This window comes from Lissotriton vulgaris, chromosome 9 (genome assembly GCF_964263255.1).
Source record: "Lissotriton vulgaris chromosome 9, aLisVul1.2, whole genome shotgun sequence".
Taxonomy (NCBI): Eukaryota; Metazoa; Chordata; class Amphibia; order Caudata; family Salamandridae; genus Lissotriton; species Lissotriton vulgaris.
The window spans coordinates 1,022,660,118-1,022,678,820 of record NC_141697.1 but is presented as its reverse complement, the minus strand read 5'-3'; the positions used below and the strand labels follow the sequence as shown (position 1 = coordinate 1,022,678,820).

The window sequence follows — 18,703 nt, the reverse complement described above, 5'->3', positions numbered from 1 at the left end:
GAACGAGAGAAACCATTGCCAAGCAACCAGTACTGCTCCAATGGCGCGGCACGCGGAAGATGGCCATCCCGTGACCACAACATCCCCGGGAACCACCCGGCGGGGGAGATAGTAGCAGCATGGAGACCCCAACACAGATAAGCTGCAGGTTTAATGCAGACTCGAGTGCCCATTTATACTGGAGGGCACGAGATCTGAGGTGCAAATAAATAAAGACCACCGCAGCACCAAGAACCCACCACCGCCGCTCCCTAGTCGCTCAGCCCGGGAGCGGCAGAGCAAATATGGCAGAAAATATATATAGCACACCGCCGCTCCCAATCGCTCCGTGCAGGAGTGGAGGTGACCAGGAGAGTCCACCACATACAAACTACCGCACCAGTGGGAGCGGCGGCAGTAATAAACGCATTAGTAATACATGGAGACACAAGAGCAATTCACATCAAAGAAAAAGAAAAAAAAAAAACTCGCCTCCGTAGTTGTGCCACGACAATTTGTGTTCCAGCCAGAACACAGAGAATAAAAAACAGGATGTTTTCTAAGGTAACTCCACCCTTATGGGTCAGGTGACAGGTACTTCCCATCAGCAAATTCATGCGGGTGCCTATACTTTGAATGGTAAAAACAAAACTACAAGAACTGCAATTCACAGAACGGCATGTTTATGTATGTAAATATGAGAAGCTACTAAATGATGGTCCTTGAAATTATAGCTGTCCAGTCAAAATATACTTTATTCTGTCCCTAGAAAACAGAAAACAGCATTTTTTGTTGAAAGAAAACTGTGCAGATTAGCCCTTTCGGACTATCTGGATCATGCCATCAATGGGCAGACCATGATCGAGAAGGACAGGACTAGGAGGGCAAGGCTGCACTGTGGACTGACCAGACCTCTGGCTGCCCGACCCATGGGGTCTGAACGAGCCGTGCCCGTGGCCGCCGGGAGGCTGTTGAACTTACATGGTCTTGTGGCTGGGATAGGGCTGGCATGGCTGAGAACCCCTCCTGTAGCCACAAAAGGCAGATTGTGGATGTGGGGCCACTGAGAGGCCCATGAACTGGGCTGTAGCCCAAGAGTCATTAAAAAAAAAAATATTTATACATTTTCAAACAAAAATACAGTGCAGCTGATCAGTATACATTCAAACGATATCTCATACATGTACGTAGATGCCAAAGGGAAACAATACAGAGATTAGTTTAAAAAAAAAAACATGTAATCAGGAAGTACAAGAAGTTCATCAGTAGCAATTTGTCCATATCACAATGCTCAATCATCTGCAGAGCGGGTCAGCATATAGGCAGTGTACAGACCCCACACATCCCGAGGCCGTGACGCATTCGGTAGCTTTTCTGCTTAACCCTTTCGATGCTGATGACGAGCTCAGCTCGTCATCACCCACGGGTGTCGTGTGCTGATGACGAGCTGAGCTCGTCATAGTGCCACTAAAATGGCATTTTCCAGCACACAGCGGGAAAACGCCTAGCAGCCAAGAGGTTAACAAAGAAGTTGATCACGGCAGTAAGCAATATCATGAAGCCAGTGTTTCAGCATAGGTGCAGGACTACCGTCCCAGTTTAATGCCACCTACGTTTAGCCAATTGCATAGACAACACCACCAGTTTGCGAACACCTGGCAGAAACTTGGAAACATTACCCAAAAGACACATCTTCGCATCTATTTCAATCGAACCACCCACCATTTCAGTTAGCGTCGTTACCACTCCATCCCAGCAAGCAGCCACTTTGGGACATACCCATGCTAAATGCATAAAGTCTGTGTTGTCCATACCACATCGTTTGCAGCAGGGCGAGTCACGCAGACCATCTCTATACAGTTGTACAGGTGTATAATACATCTGATGAATGTTCTTTTAATTAATTAACTTAAAATTTGCGTTAATCGCAAAACTCACAGTCATTCTACAGCTTTCTTCCCATTCCTCATCCATAAGCGGCTGTGTCAGACACGCATCCATTTGTCCCTGGAGGCAAACTGTGCCGTACACTCATCCAGCTGCTAGATGTGATATAATCGTGAAACCAATTTAGTCTGGGTTTGCATAGTGTAAATGAGCTGCAAAGCCCCTAGCTCTGAGGGTTCATAAGGTAAGCATGGATATAAGCTACGCATAGCAGAACGGAGCCTAGCATATATAAATGTGGACATAACCTCACACATCCCATCTTTCAAAAAATCCTGTAGGGATATAAATGTCCCGCCCGGAAATGCATCACCGATGGTCAGCACTCCCGCTGCTTGCAATACCTTAAGGGCTCCTGCCTCACCCATCACAGACAACGCAGAATGATGAAGCAAAGGCATTGCCGGAGCATATAGTGGAAGACGCTTCGCCCGCCACCCCAGCATATGCAATGCCCAAGCCGTGCATTGAACCATATCTACCTCAACCCGTTCAACACCGAATGCGAATTTACAAACATAGCTTTAAAGGATAAAGGGTGAACAGCTCCAGCTTCTGCTTCAACCGCCACATGCGGTGTAAATGGCGCCGTGTTCTGCAAGTAATACGCAAACTGTGCCTGAGCACAGAGATAATATAAGTACATATCTGGCACTGCAAAACCACTCAGTGCTTATGGCTTCGTCAGTCTCCCAGCCAATGGGGGATTTCCTGCCCCCCCCCCCCTAATGCCAGAGCGATCAACAGTGAGCGTAATGTAGTAAAAAAATGCTGCGATAAAGGGAGAGGGACATTAGCAAATAAATATAAGAATTTTGGTAGCACCACCATTTTGATTATTGCCACCCTGCCAGCGAATGTTAGGGGTAAGCAAATCCATCGAGCCACTTGATCTTCTAACTTCGATATAGCTGTTCCAAAATGTATCCTAATATCAACTTGAGGATCCCTGTGAATCCACACCCCAAGATACTTTACAGGACCTGTAGCCCACTCCAGGGGATAATTCAGCACAAGGGGCTTGGTACAATCTGCAAGTGAGAATATTATAGACTTGTTCCAATTAATGGTTAGCCCAGAGAACCACTCAAAACTAATATACTCCTGTATAACCTGCTCTAAATGTTGCGCCGGCTCCCTCACATACAGGACCATGTCATCTGCATACATGGAAACTGCCATTGGCCTTTGATAACATTTCAGTGCAGACCCAGCATGTCTCTGCCGCAGAGCACACGGAAGTGGTTCCAACACGACTGCAAAAATCAAGGGCGACAGCAGACAGTCCTGTCTAGTACCCTTTAATTGGAAACAGCTCCGACGTATAACCATTTATGCACACTCGGGCTACCGTCTCAGTATATAGTAACTTTATCCAACTAGTGAAAAAGAAAGGGAACCCCCATTCGATGCATTACAGCGAACATGTACGTCCAAGCAACAGAATCAAATGCCTTAGCGGCATCCAAAAGGACTGCAGCCGCTGGGAGTTCCGGGTTTAAAAGATGCAGAACCGCAAACAGTGCCCTCTGGTTATGCGCTGTGGAACGGGTAGGAATAAACCCAGACTGATCTGGAAGCACCATAACCGTTAACAGGCGGTACCGGATCGCTAAAACCTTCGCTAGAATTTTTACATCAGTGTTCATGAGGGAGAGAGGCCTGTATGACTCGCACCGGTCCGGTGATTTGCCAGGTTTTAGCAATGGGACAATTAGAGCTTCTCAGAGGGAATCTGGGGCAGCCTTTGCTGTTCAAAGGCCTCATCATACATAGCCGTTAAATGAGGCAGTAGCACATCAACATACTTTTTATAGAACGCTGGCGTGAGCCCATCAGTGCCCGCTGCTTTCCCATTGGGCAAGGACGAGATGGCATCTGTAATTTCGTCGGCCGTTAGAGGGTGCATCAGGAAATCTTGTGGTCCTTTAGACAGCCAAACCAAAGCCACATCATCCAAATACTGTGCTATGTTCTCCTCACTAGCCATCCGCCTGCTCTCATATAGAGCTGTATAATGCTTGACAAATTGTGCAAGGATACCAGCCAAGTCCGAAAGAATAGTATTCCCCTCTGTAATCCCTTGTACCATGCAGTATCTTGCCCAAGGCTCCAAAATCCTGACAGCTAATGCCCGCCCTGGTCTACCCCCCTCACCATAATATTTAGCTCTGCAACGCCTCGACATATGTCGCACCTCCTGGTCTGCCAACTCATTGTACTCAGTGACCCGCGACCGTATAGCAGACAATGTCACACTATCATGCGTCTCCTCATACTGTCGCTCTAGCCTCACAAGGACCTGTTCAATCTGTTGCATGGATCCGCTTAAAGATTTAAGCACACCCACCCGCAGACTTATACATGCTCCCCGGATAGTGACTTTGAATGCCTCCCACAAAGTGCACATACTCCATACCGGACCAAGATTGTCACTGAAATGATTTTCAACAGTTTCCCATAAGCCTTTTTTAAACACAGAATCCAGTAAAGCCGAGGGCTGTAGTTTCCATTGCAACGGGCCGGAGCATAAGTGGGCACCTGCAGAACAAGCAATACAGGAGCATGATCCGACAAAGTCCGGGGTAAATGCGACACCCGGCACACCCATGTACTGACATAGCGGCGTAAGCCAATAATCCAAACGGGACCATGTATTATGTGCATATGTATAGCATGTGCCCTCCTTTACCCCAGGGTGTCGCAGCCTCCAAACATCGAGAAGTCTCAGGTCACTCATACCATCATGCACCGCCTGCACAGCTTTTTTAACAGCTACAGATGACCCGCACACCGATTCAACCCTTGATTTAGCACCACATTAGAATCCCCCCCCCACAAATAATGGCAGATGTTGGCAATTTATAAACTTTGTTCCAGAGCATTTAAAAAAACTCTGGATTGTCATTATTCGGGCCATAGACATTCACCATCGTGAGAGAGTTCCACATAACCTTCCCTGCACAATTATATACCTGCCGTCATCATCAACTTCTTCAAAACTACTTTCAAAGTGAATGTTTCTTTTAACTAGCACCATCACTCCCCTTGCATACGAGAAATATGAAGAGGGAAAAACGTGCACCTGTGGCAGCACTTGCGCAACCGTTTTTCTCAGGGAGTAGAAATACCGGCCCAATGAGCATTCAGTGTTCATCGACCACAATGCAAGGCTGGTGGAAGAAAATAATGTTCTTACCCAAACTATCCAGCCTCTTGGATTTCCCGTCCGGGGGAGCAGAAGGGAACGCGCCTCAAGAGGTAGAGGCTTGACTATCCAAGCTCTCTGGGGTAGGATGGATTGTGAAGAAACTTTGGTCACCAGCAACAGGGCGGTGGTGGCGGGCAATTGTCCTATTCACAGGAGCTCCTGTGCTGACTTGGACAGAGTTCCCATTAGGACATCTATAAGAGCATCATTAAAGGGTAGCAAGAGTTTCGAAAAGGAGACACCAGTCAAGATATTAGACTTGACTGCTCAGGAGCTGAAGGTCCAGGACCTCAGCCGCCCTTTGCGGCTGCCTCTACTCCGCGGTGACTCCTCTCGTGGGCGAGCTCTCAGCAGTGTCCCGATGCCAAAAGCACAACTAGTCCGCCGTAGTCCACTCACTCCCGGCCAGCAAAGGACCAGGTGAGGGAGACGTGCGGGGACGCGCGGCAGGTTCAGCAGGCTTCCATGCAGGCAGGCTTCCATGAGCTGTCGTCGGCCGGCCGGGGCCTTTTCGTGGGCAAGGTGGGTGAAAAACCGCGGTCCGTGGGCTGTTTTTTTTCGCGGTTTGTAGCCTGCTCCCGCAACCCGCTCGTTTCTGGCGTTCTGGCGTTTCTCTGGCGGTTTGCAGCTTTCTAGCGCTCTGGCTCCCTCTAGCGATCACTGTGTATCCTAATATTTAAGATCCCAAGAGTACTCGTGGGTGCTCCATTAAATGTATAGCGCAATGTGTGAGAGAGGTCGGTACGAGCCAATTAAAATGCATTGCAGACAATTGCTGCTTCTGCCTAATGTAAATGTATCAGACTGCTTCAGAAGGGCTGGCAGTGCCCATGAAAACTACATCAGCCAAGAAAAGTTCTTATTACTTTGGCCCATTTCATTTATAGAGCAGCGCTGCTGATACATTTTGTTGAGAGCCACACTGATAAGCGTTAAATCCAACGAGCATTGCAGAGAAGTTCTGGTACTGTGCTCTTAGGAATATACCAGCCACTCCAAAAGGTGCTTCAACTCTGCCATAAACCTATCAGAGCAGCGCCTGCTTGTTTGCACTTAAGGTGAGTAAAGATGGAACATACATCTCTTCTTCGGGGTTATGCATGTACTTTGTACTGTACAAGCAGACAGCGAGCAGAGATTCCCTTTCTCCGCCTTGTTTTGTTTAAAATTCGTGCATTGACATGGATACATTCTGAGTTATATCTTTGGACTTCATACATATCAAACGCAAAAAAACAGGTGTTCTGCTCTGCGTAGTGCCATCTTGATACGGGCCGTGGTGCTGTAAAGAATCTCAGCTAAACAGTGCAGCTACGGAAGTGCCCTACTACCTACCTTCCTGAGTGCAGCAGTCTGAGAAGCTCTTGCTGTGCCCAACAACACCATAGCAGCCCTGGTGCTGTCCCATTACTGAGCAGTCTGCTTTCGGATCGTGCTTCAGAAGCTAAAGCTAGGTGTCCACAGTTTAAGCATCAGCCACTGGTCCGGCTTAATCCTGTTCGCACTGCTCCTTGTGCGCCTGTAAGTGCTAGGGGTTACAATGCTGGAGAGGCACTTAGCAAGAGTCGCATTAGATATCAGAATTCTGAAACTTGGAAAATTTTAAGACCATATTCAGACTTAAACTCCACAAAATACAGACAATTAGTTATGAGAGGGAAATGAAAAAAAGATGTACACAGAAAATGTATTACTCCGAAGCCTGAATTGTTACATAAATATGGCCAAGCATCCAGTTCTATGCATTCTTCAGGTATCCCCGTAGTATGAGATAGTGCTTGCACACAGCACAAATGCAAAGCAGATGATAAAAAAACTGAAATACACACAAAATACTCTGGTCTGCAAAAGTACACTTCTATAGTTAAAAAAGCGTTCATAATTTTTATGCTTTCTTTGTGGACCATGATGTAGAATATATTTTAAGGGGACGAGTAAATGGAGAAAAATAAGGAATCGGTCAATTATAGATGTTACTACATACTTTAGAGGAACAGTACAAGTATGGAACTGGGTGCACAGGACACCCCCTTGTATGAAAAAAGGAGTCCTAAATTCAGCGACACTGCTATACAAGACTTCCTAGTACACCAATAATTACTGTACTGAGTGCCGTTATCCGAATTGCAGGACAGATAGGACACAGAGTTGCATTGACATGAAACGCACCACGCATCGAATTAAAAGTCCAGTTTTATTTAATATGCCTACCACCCTGTGACCTTTTAGCCAACTGAGCTTCTGGTGCACAAACACATTTAGGGCAAACTCACTTTTAGGGGCCTAATCACATCTAGTGCAACATCAACAGGAGGGTGGCAACACTTATGGGAAGCAATAGTCACATTTAGCAACAACAATCACATTTCAGTGCACAAATATATTTAGGTTGCAAATCACTCTTGATGCAGGATTATCAGGGGGGTACTACCACGAACAAGGGGGGATGGGCCAACCTCCGCATCACACATCAAGGCCTGCTAGGGGGGTCCAAAGAAGCCCGGACAATCCTAGCTCCAACACGAAATATTTCAGTGACAAGGATGGCGGAAGCATGAAAAACGACTCTGAGAGCCTGTTCTTGGAATATCAACGGTCTGGGGGGCAAAACTAATGACGTAGAATTAATGGCATTTTTAAAAGGCTTTGACATCATTCTACTCCAAGAAACCTGGTTAATGGCTTCCCAACATATAGATGGCTTTAAGGAAGTCCAACTATAAGCGATTAAAAGAGGCCCCTCAGGAAGAGCAGCCGGAAGCTTATCCATCTACCTCAACACTAGTATTTTTTGGACTCCCCTTACCATTGACACAGGACAACAATGGATCCAGTGCATTAAACTTGATATAAAGAAAGACCCCGGTAAAAGCTCAAAGAGTGCGCAAAACTCCTTGTCAATGATAATTTGTAATATATATTTACATCCAGACTCTAGGAACAAAGTGGAAAAGATCTTGACTCTCAAAGCCTTTATCAAATCTATGCAATCTGTCTATCCTCAGGCAGGGCTGGTTGTGTCAGGCGACTTGAACATGTTCTTGCTTGAAAAGGACCAGGCCCAAACCATGACTCAAAACAAATGGAACGGCAGATTTATCCCAAGTATCATTACAAATCACTGTAAAAGGATAAGTTCGGTCAACAGTGCGCATTAATGTTCGCCGAGGTAGGAATGATCGCTTTGAACGGCCGGTTTCCACAAGATCAACCAGCGGCCGCCACTAGAATAGCTAAACAGGCTCAATCAGTACTGGATTACACCATGGTGGACTTAGAGAGCTCGCAAACCATTGTGAGTTATAAAATCATCCACAAACTGGAGAGCGATCATAGCCTACAAGCCTTCGAATTCAGTGTTCAATACAAAAGGGCCATCGTATGTAAAGCACTGATCGAACCTCCAAGTCTCTACAATCTCAAGAGTCTAGTATGGAATGGCAATAACATCAAAGAAATAATGACGTACGCAAAAAACGTACACACAGAAGTGATCGGAGCAGATGCATCCGCCCTCCGGGACAACTGGGAAAATCTGATTATAAACTTAATGGAGAGATTCGCGAATCAAACCCAAATCACCAAAAGGAAGACCGGAAAACCACCATATGTGTCTCTGGGACCAATATCGCGTAAGAAAAGGTCGTTTAACCGAGAAATCAGAAAGCTACATGCAATAGCCAAGACAAAGGGCAAAGATACTGGCAAACAAATTTACAGCTTGAGACAAAACTACAAAAAAGAAGTGTGGTTAGAAAAAACAAAATACCAAAATGACATGTGGCAATCACTGCTAGCATCCAGTAAATCAAATAACAATGGGAAATTTTGAGCTGAAATTAATAAAGTGGCAAATGGAGCGGCACAGGTCTTCACGTTAATATACTTGAGGGCGACTGGATACAGCACATCGAGCAAGCCCAAAGGAACAATATCTCAGCATAGTGCACGGACCAGCAGACTCCGCTACTAATAAATACCCAAGAAGCAGTGCCACAACCAAATGGAAACTGGATAACGCCATCTCAGGTAGCAATGGTCCTTAAAAACTTGAGGTCCAAAGGTGCCCCAGACTCAAACGGCCAACCGAATGGTTTGTTCAAACAAGATCAACAGTTTTGGGCAGAATCTCACCCCACTATTTAATGACGTATTTCAAACCGGAAGTATTCCCGAGTCATGGAGAGGTAGCATTTTACATCCTATTTTTAAGGCAGGTACAAGGTCCGACCAGTGTTCCCTGTAAGCCGCGCGGGCGCGCGCGCGCGCACCTTACTTACACCGAGCGCGCAGAGTCCCGAGGGAAGCGCGCACACATCCTGTGAGTGCTTTCGCGCCGCCGCTTTTAAAACGCGAGCGGCGCGAAAACGGTAATTCCGGCTGTGGCTGCGGGCTGTTTGTGGCCCTTCGTGAAAACATTTGTTAATGGCAGCCCCGTCATGCGCTGCAATTATCAAACATTTTCACAATGGTTCACAATCAGCCCCCAACCGCGCTCCCTTAAGAGAAGACATTTAGCAAGTCCAAAAGCACGGACTTGCTAAATGTCTTCTCTTAAGGGGGAGCGGTTGGGGGCTGATTGTGAACCATTGTGAAAATGTTTGTTAATTGCAGCGCATGACGGGGCTGCCATTAACAAATGTTTTCACAAAGGGCCACATGGTTTGTGATGCGAGAGGGGAGGGTTGAGGATGAGATCAGGAGACACATAGGGCAGATAGCAAGAGGGAAACATACACGCGATTTCGCAAGGACTGACTGTGCAGCATTTATAAAGCATTCTCAAAGCTGCCAAGGTTTCAGATTACTTTTGTGTGACTTTTTCATAATTTCAGTGTAAATATGAGTGACATTAGACGACTATGAGTGACACTTTCTTTCGAGCAAAATCAAGCGATGAAGACACAGGAACAATGGATCTACATGCACTCACATAGCAGCTGCATTAAGAAGAGTAAATTGAAAGGGAACTGAGGTCATTTCAGTCACTGGGGTTTCGAAAAAGAATGCAAGGCCTAGGTGTATCCAGTCATATAATCATAAAAACGTACTTTTTAAATAGCACTTCCTTTTGCATTTCTATAAAGAATGGATTTTGGTGTAACAACTTAACAACGCTCAATATACAGGCCTCTTGAAGAAGGACACTTTCATTTGCCTCTTTCGGATTGCAGGTAGTGGTGTTTAAATTACTCCAGTGTTTACAAGCAAAACGTAACTCGAGTAGCTGCTGTACAAACACGCCTCTCAAATAGTCAAGCTCTGACTATTATGTAGAATACCCGAACCCCTCTATGTTTGCTGCAATACAAGACTCATACCTGTTACTCAGCTGTGATACGTTGGCACCGTCGGCGGGTACTAGCCCAGGGTGCAGAGGAGTACGCTACCAACAGTGCTATGGCCCAACCCTTGCCTGCTCTATTGCTTGATGCTGGTCGCCTACTTCTTGTTTCTGATGTTTCGGGGGCCAGGCCTGGGCTTTCTCGCTGCTGGAGCAGCCTTGCGAGGACGACGTGTGAAGGGCCACTCACAAAGCATTGCTCACCGATCATCTCTGCGTGGCCGATACCGAGCTGGAGTCGTGTCTGGTACAGATGCTGTAGGCCTGCACCATGGGTGTGTCCGTGCTGCGCAACGTTTTGGGTGGTGTGCAGAGGCCTCTGCAATTTGAATTTACAACACCATGGTCAAATATGCATTGGCCTAAACGATGGGTATTGAAAGCTTTTCCTGTTTCTGGAGTTCGTGTTGCACAGAATGTAAGATTTTATAATCATGGTGAGTTTAAATATTTACAAAGTATGTAAAATGCTACAGTGTCCAGAAACACTGATGGCTTGACTGAAAACAGATGTCAGCAAACATGGGCAGGACTGTGTTCACATTTAGAGCACAGTCACACACACACTCGGGTGGCTGCAGCACTGCACCACTCCGGTCTTACTTCACATCACTTGTTGTAGCTCAGGCCGCAAGCCACCACCGCAATTACCGTTTGAGCCTCACCTGGTCACAGTCAGTGAGTCCTCGAGTCAGCAAAGCCTGTCGTGTGCAATCCAGTGACCGTCCGTCAGTCAAGTGTCCCTCTCGGTGAAGGCAATTGAGATCGCCGGGGCCCGGGTAAATTTACTGCAACTGCACTGACTGAGGCAGCTGAGCCACACGGCCGAGGCAGCCTGCACGCTCACTCAGATTCCCCTGCCGACTAACTTCCTGTCAGTTCCTGGCAGCAGACGTGATGCAGGAGTACCGCACATCTGGATTTTATTAATCCCGGCCCCCTGGTGACACCGGTGATCATGATTGGCTGCACGTATCGGGACTAGGGCAGGCAGCCCGCACCGGCACAGAAGTGCTACTCCGATACATTGTAGCGCCGGCTCTCAGAGAGCTGCGCACTGCTGTTAACTGTTTGCTGGGACACAGGCGGCCGGGACCTCGAGCAGCAGAGAGAGCCACACCGTGACGGGCACAGTGACAAGCACCGTTGGCAAAATGCGTGACATTTCATTTCAGTGTGGTGATGCGGATCACAGCACCGAAATGCGTGGGCGTCACACATGTTGCGTGACGCTTGGCAGGACTGCATTCTGCATGCTGCACTGTTCTTGTCTGGCCTGCTTTAACTCAGGATAATCGTCCTGAACAGATCTGCCTTGGACTTTCCTAGCCCGGGTTGAGGCCATCTCAGTCCTTGGCTTCCAAGGCACTTAAGTTTCTCGTACTCGCTGAATATGTTTGGACTGTGGTTCTTAGAATACCTGCAAACCTAGGTATGGTGCACAGAAGATCAGAGCATCTGCAATAATTACAGACTTGCGTGGCTACCACTACAGAGTCACACAATATGACGCACAATAACTATGCCTCAAGCAAGGGTGAAAATAGGCACTTCCCAGCATTACTGGGCGAGGCCAGTCTGTGCTGAAGTTGTATTTCAAAGGTGTGACCAGGAAATACTGTAACTCTCCTAAAAGTTCCTAGGTCAAACTGTACCTATCTGAGAACTGTCACAAGCTCAGCCTCCTTAAGCCTGCCATTGCCTTATCTTTTCCCCATTGACAGCATGCCACTCTTACAACCATCCCTAGACACGGTCGTGCAAAATGAAAGCAAACTGGTTTCAACAGCTTGCGACTGAATGGTAGAACCTTCAAAAGCAAGTACAAAGAAAACGAACACGCTACTTAATTAGTAATAAAAAACAAATTACATAGTAATAATGGTACTGCGTGAGCGCAGGTAAAGATGGAGACTGAACTCTCTGACAGACAAGAGCAGGTTTCCTACTGGCTGTGAATATGGCTATGAACCAAAGGAAGTATAGTGGAATCAGCACATGCTTTCAAGGTTCCTTAAGTTCCAACCAGAAGATGGATGATCTCAAATATTGGACTTGCTGTTCCTCTACCTGAAAGTAAGAGAAGCACTGACAGCACACACCACTAGTGACAACACAATCAAAGAATCCTCAACCCTGGAGGGTAGGCTACTAAGGGAACCATTGGCTAAGAAAGCCATCTCCCTAATACATTGAAAAATAATGTCTAATTCGCTGGAGGGAATGTCCACACTAAGGACTGCTTGGGAAAAAGATGTGGACACACTTGAGGATGGGGAGTGGGAGGAGGTGCTCCAGGCCCAGAGGGTGATAGCGATAAGGCCAGAGTTACATCTGGCGCAGCTGCAATTGCTGCACAGGGCATACAACAACGGGGTTTTCATCTATAACATGGGTAGGGCAGGCTCCAGTGTGGGCAGCAGGGGATGCGTCACACTTAGAGTTCCTACACACCATGTGGGCTTATGAGAGAATCCAGCCCTACGCCGTTCCAGTTGGACAGGGCTTCTACAGAGCAACAGGGACAAAAGTAGAGAATACCGTCAATATGCTGATACTCCGTATGTGAGGTGATGATGATCCTCTGCAGCACACCAAACTGCTGCTAATGGTGGTACTGGCAGTGGCTAAGAGGAACACAGCCAGAAGTTAGGGGGGTGGGAGTGCCAAGCACAGACATTCAAGCCTGGGCGGAGGACTGGGCAAAGGACATGGACTGGTGCATGATGGCAGAGAAACCGGTACATACAGGAAGGGGAGGCTCAAAAAAATGGAAGGTGTGGAACCCATGGTGGAGGAACAGGGGCATTGATAAGTCTTCTTGACCAGGGCTAGAAGGGAGCATGCAGATGGGCCTACTGGATGGGGGTGTGTCTAAAAAAGTGTCGGACCTCTTCGCTCAGTCAGGAAGCTAAAGAAAAATACAAATTAGGAAGTAGAGTAGGTAGTCTCCTGATTGCATTGCCAGCTCTTACACTGAATAAAAGCCCTGGACTTGCCACAGCACATGGCAGCGGAGAAGCCCCTCTCTGGAGGTAAAGTTAAAATACTTGCTATTCGTGCCTTGCTTTTAGATAACTTGTATGGGGGCTTTCCAAGAGTTATTGTTTCGTAATTTAGATTGCGCTTCCAACCAAAATTTGCTCCTGCTAAGAGGTCCTAGGTGCATAAGATTACCTCAAGATATGCCTAAAGGTTATTCCTTTATTAGTGAGTAGCAGTACCACAGACACTCAAGCATGCACTGTGTACCTCAGACACCTACGAATGCACCGCATGCCACAGACACCTATTCATGCACCGTGTACTGCAGACACTCGTCCATGCACTGCGTACCACAGACACTTAAGCATGCACCATGTACCACAGACACTCATGCACGCACCGTGTACCACAGACACCTGTGCTCGCACCGCGCACCAGAGACATTATGCATGCACTGCGTGCCAGAGACACTTATGCATGCACAGTGTCTCACCGGCACCCATGCTTTCGGCTTCTGCTATTGTTTGATACTTATGCACCTTCCTCGGCAGGCACAAGGCATCTGTCCTCAGGAGGAAGGAGAGCGCACTCTGGAAGCATTTTCCTTTTCTATTCAAAGTGAGATTTTCTTGTCAACCAGAGGTAAACATCCGAAGCCACAGAGAAGAGATGTATGAAGGCTTGTTGAAGAGTTCACATTTCTGCCCCAACCTCTGGGGCTGATCTGTTCTATGTCTGTGTGGGCCCACATGGGCCCCTTAAACCCTTGGCTGTTGCCAGCCAGGACTCTTCTGCAGGAGGGTGAGAGGGTGAACCATGCCCCTGGCACTTTTGGCTAGTGCCAGCCAGGACTCTTCTGCAGGAGGGTGAGAGGGTGAACCATGCCCCCTGGCTGTTCTATGTCTGCTGTGCGGTCTGAGCCCACGTGGGCCCCTATCAGCCTTGGCTGGTGCCAGCCAGGGCTCTCATCCAGGAGGGTGAGACAGGCCCATGCCCCCTGGCTGTTCTATGTCTGCTGTGCGGCTGGTAGTCAGTTTCCAAACACAGCGTGTGCTAAAGTACGCGCTGCGTTTGGAAACTGTCTCTACTTTTTTATTAGCAAAGCGCGGGGCAGAATGTAGCCTTTTGTTTAAGTATTGCTGTTAATCGGAGCCCGTGAAGGGGCTCTGATTAACAGCGATACCTAAACAAAAGGTCACAGCAGCTGGGGAAATGAGCAGAACAGAAGGCAGGAGGGCAGAAAGGCACAAAAAAAGAGTGAGACATAGGCCAGAAAGGCACAAAAAACAAGGGAAAACGAGTGGAACAGAGGGCAGAAAAGCACAGAAAATGAGGGAAAAACAAGTGGAACAGAAGGCAAAAGGGGCACAAAAACGAGGGGAAAACGAGTGGCATAGAGGGTAGACGGACACAAAAAACGAATGGCACAGAGGCAAAATACAGAATACAGAAATATAGGGGCAGCTTAGAACAGAAGGCAGAACGGGCAGAGAGACACGGGGCAGCTAGGGGTACAGAAGGAAAGACTGGGCAGAGAGAGCACAGGGACATTTCTCCACCCAATGAACTGTGCTCCAGTTAAGAATATTTATTAAAATCTTATGATGGTACCACCATTGAAGTCTTGTGCTTTTCTAAACTTGAAGTATACTTGCCAGTGTAACCAATTCATGTCATGGCGTGCTTATCCAATTTGCAAACTGCTCTTAAAACCCTTATTGTGGCGCTGTATGTGTGAAAATGCACCATCTTTTCACTTTTTAAAGTAAACTTTTTGAGTGCCATTTGGCGCCGCAGACACACGCGTTTTGGTTCCTGGCGCACATAGCTCTGGTTGCAGCGCACAGAGACCCTCCGCTGCCGCACACAGAGGAAAAAAATTAGAGGGAACATTGGGTCCGACCCATGCAATTACCGCCTTATTGCACTCATAGACGTCGAGGCCAAAATCTATGCCTCGAATCTTCTGAAGGACCTGGAAGATTGGGTGAGTGCGAACAAGATTCTGCCGATCACGCAGACAGGTTTCAGGCCAGGAACCAGCACATCATGCAACCTGCTGGCGCTAAATCTTATGGTGGAAAAAGGAAGGGAAAACTCAGCGAAACTGTACACATGCTTTGTAGACCTCAAAGCAGCGTTCGACACAGTCCAGAGGGAGGCACTATGGTGAAAAATGGCCAACTGGGAAATAACATGAAAGCTGCTGCTGGCCATTATAAACCTATATTCGCATACCTGGGTCAGAATAAAACTAGTAAATGGCGATAGAACGACAGGTAAAATCTTCACCCATGTTGGCCTCAAACAGGGCTGTGTATTGGCACCAACTCTCTTCAACATCTTCACAGCGGACCTGGACAAGTGTATCGCGGAAACAGAGAGTGATCCACCAAAGTTAGCCAACCACAAAATTAGGAGCATACAGTATGCAGATGACATTGTACTCTGCAGTCAAATTCCGTTGGGCCTACAACACTCCATCACAAAGCTCAACGACTACATCTGTGCACAAGGGCTCCAAAGTAATTATAAAAAAAATAAAGATCGTGTGTTTTGCATCTCGGCCAGGGAGGAAATCCTTTAAATGGCATATTGCATGCAACACATTAGAGCAGACCTCCAAGTACAAATACTTGGGAGTTGTAGTTGATGCCAGGTGGTCGCTGAAAGATCATCAGTCTTACAGAAAGGCACAGGCTATGAAACTACGCTTTGCCCTAAATTTGTTAAAAAGAAAAATGAATTGTCCATCCAATTCGCATTTGTTGAAGGTAATATCTGCAAAATTTCTCCCATCTCTTACGTATGGATCGGAATTGTATAAGGGAAAAAGATGCTAACTTTTTGAACACACAACAATCGGAGTTGTTCAAATACATCTTTCAGATTCCGAGGTTTGTATCTCAATCACAGATCCGCTTAGAATTCGGTCTACTAAACCAGCACCAAATCAGACAAGCATCCATGTTAAAAACATGCTGGAAATTAAGAGCTGCTGAAGAGGACACGCTCATGGGCCTCTGTTAGACTGAGATGAACAACCAGAAAAAGACAAAACTCATGGAAAATGGTATGGGAGAACGCCGTCTCGAGCCTTAAGTTGGAAAAGGCATGGAACACAAACCAATCATTTGTGGCGTTCAAAAAAGAGACTAACGCAGCAGCAATGCAAATATCATGGACAGTAGACAAAGCTGCCACAGCAAATAAAAAACATGGATGGACTGTGTTGACCACGTATGGGAAGCTGGAGCCACAACCATATTTAGTCAACCATATATCCCCAGCTACTCCAAAAATACTGTTAAAATTACGGCTGGGAACCACCATATTAAAAAAATCATACACCTACATGGAAGCAAACATGGCTGACACCTGTTTGCAGACTATGTGAGGAAATGGAAGAATCCTGGATGCACATATTGTGTATTTGTCCGTCTTTAACAAACTTGAGACGTTATTACCTACTCCATGTTTTTCTACTTTTTCAAATCAGATCATGCAGCCCGGCAGTCATGCTGGCTCTGAACAGCCATCAACTGCAGACAGCTTGTAGGGCCGCTAGATTTTGCCAAAAGGCACTCCAGCTAATCCTGAACACTGAGGTAAAGGACTGCAAAGGTCTGAACCCGACTGTGCGAAGTATAACTGCAAAAATATCACGTACACAGACATTATAGAGTCTTTTTTTAACGATTCTTCAGTTTGTATATTTTATTTATAAATCATATGTTTCTTCTCTTTTTTATATGAACAATATTGTAAAGGTTTTAATTAACTATATACAATAAAAATGTACTACTCTAAGAGTACTCTCGAGCAGGGCTCTTTATAGGTCTACTGGGTTGGTAGTATTAAATTCTTCAGAACTGGCATTCTTTCCATAGAAAAGTTTTCAGTCTTCACATTTAAGTGTAGTATATCTCAATTAGCATTTTAGCAGCCACTGTTTCTTGAGCACTAGGGCGACATGAGAAGTGTGGACAGTGCATCACTCAAAGAGCAACAGCCGTGGCGAGGAACACAAAATGAGTGGCGACGCAGACTTGTCGTGCATGGTAAAAGGTACAGGAGCCCTTCAATACTCCAATGGTTTTAATTGGGCCATCCACTTGCTTGTTAGGAGGACTGCTGCACTGTGAAACGGGCAATACTGGCAGCTCTGCTCATATCCAGCAGAGCTTCCCATCGGACTTCTACGCAGTTTGGTGGGGGAACCAGCACGTACAGGTTAGGTTACTTGAGAGTACCGGCCCTGTCCGGACTCACATCTGTGCACACCCGGTCAAGCAGTATGTTTTAGACACCCAAAAGCCAAAAAACCACAGCGGCAAAATCAGCTGCAGCATCAAGTAGACATATAAGACGGACACGCTCCCTAGCGTTCTACCGATCCGCATACGGCAGATAGCGGGAGCCATCTTAGAGGGGTACCGCATCTTCATATACTACAACAAATTGAGAATGTGCGTGCCGCAGGTTTCACAACAGTTTTAACTGTACCCACCATGTGTTGCCGGTTAATAGCCACTGTCAGTTCCATTCAATTCAGTCAGAGCGAAGACCAGTGCGTCGGGTGTTGCCGGACAGGAAGCGTCAGTCCCGGGTAGAGAGCGAAGGACCAAGGCGTCGGGGGAGGGCAAGAAGTGAGCAGATGTGCGGCGGCGGCAGTGTGCAAACTTCCTCTCGGAGGTGCAGCAGCAAGGAAGCAAAGAAACAATTCAGGCGTCCGCGCGCTCAGTGCCTCTCAACCTTGGCAACAGCACTCCCCCTGCTTAGCGCACAGCGCTTCCTAGAACGGAGACAGTGCGATCGATGACGATAACACGTATAGGAAAACGTAATCCAAACGTGACAGCGAGGCGGGGCTGGTGGGTGTTGAGCTTTGTTTACATGGCTCTTAAAGGGATCGCAACCCAAAGAGAAAAAGTGGGAGGGGCTTGAATGCCTCACGCCTCCACGGAAACAGCAGTGGAAATGAAATAAAAAAGAAAAAAATTAGTACAAGCGCATAGGCACCATTAATGAATGATGCGCATTGAAAAAAGTTACTGAATCAATATGCTATAAGTGGAAATGCCGTCAATTTAACTAAGTAAGTCTTTAAGTGTTGATTATAGTTACGTTTTTGATTAGGAATAAGCGGTTGATTTTAGTTTTATATCTAACAAATGTGAGATAGAATGCATTACGCTCTTTACCCTAGTGCACGTTTAATCCTGCTTCATACCGCA

General features: G+C 46.8%; 1 protein-coding gene across 4 annotated transcripts in view; it reads right to left on the bottom strand.

Moving 5' to 3' along the window:
- The window catches only part of LOC147692727 (cyclin-dependent kinase 17-like), a 600,938-nt gene extending 582,610 nt beyond the window's left edge, over positions 1-18,328 (bottom strand). For 2 of the 4 annotated variants that reach the window (XM_086938917.1, XM_086938920.1), the window contains exon 1: positions 17,977-18,256. The gene's annotated coding sequence lies outside the window, so the exon portion shown is untranslated. Of the gene's footprint in view, positions 1-17,976 lie in introns of all 4 variants that reach the window. The other 2 variants (XM_086938922.1, XM_086938918.1) reach the window with 2 other exon arrangements.
- Between the last annotated feature and the right edge of the window lie 375 nt (positions 18,329-18,703).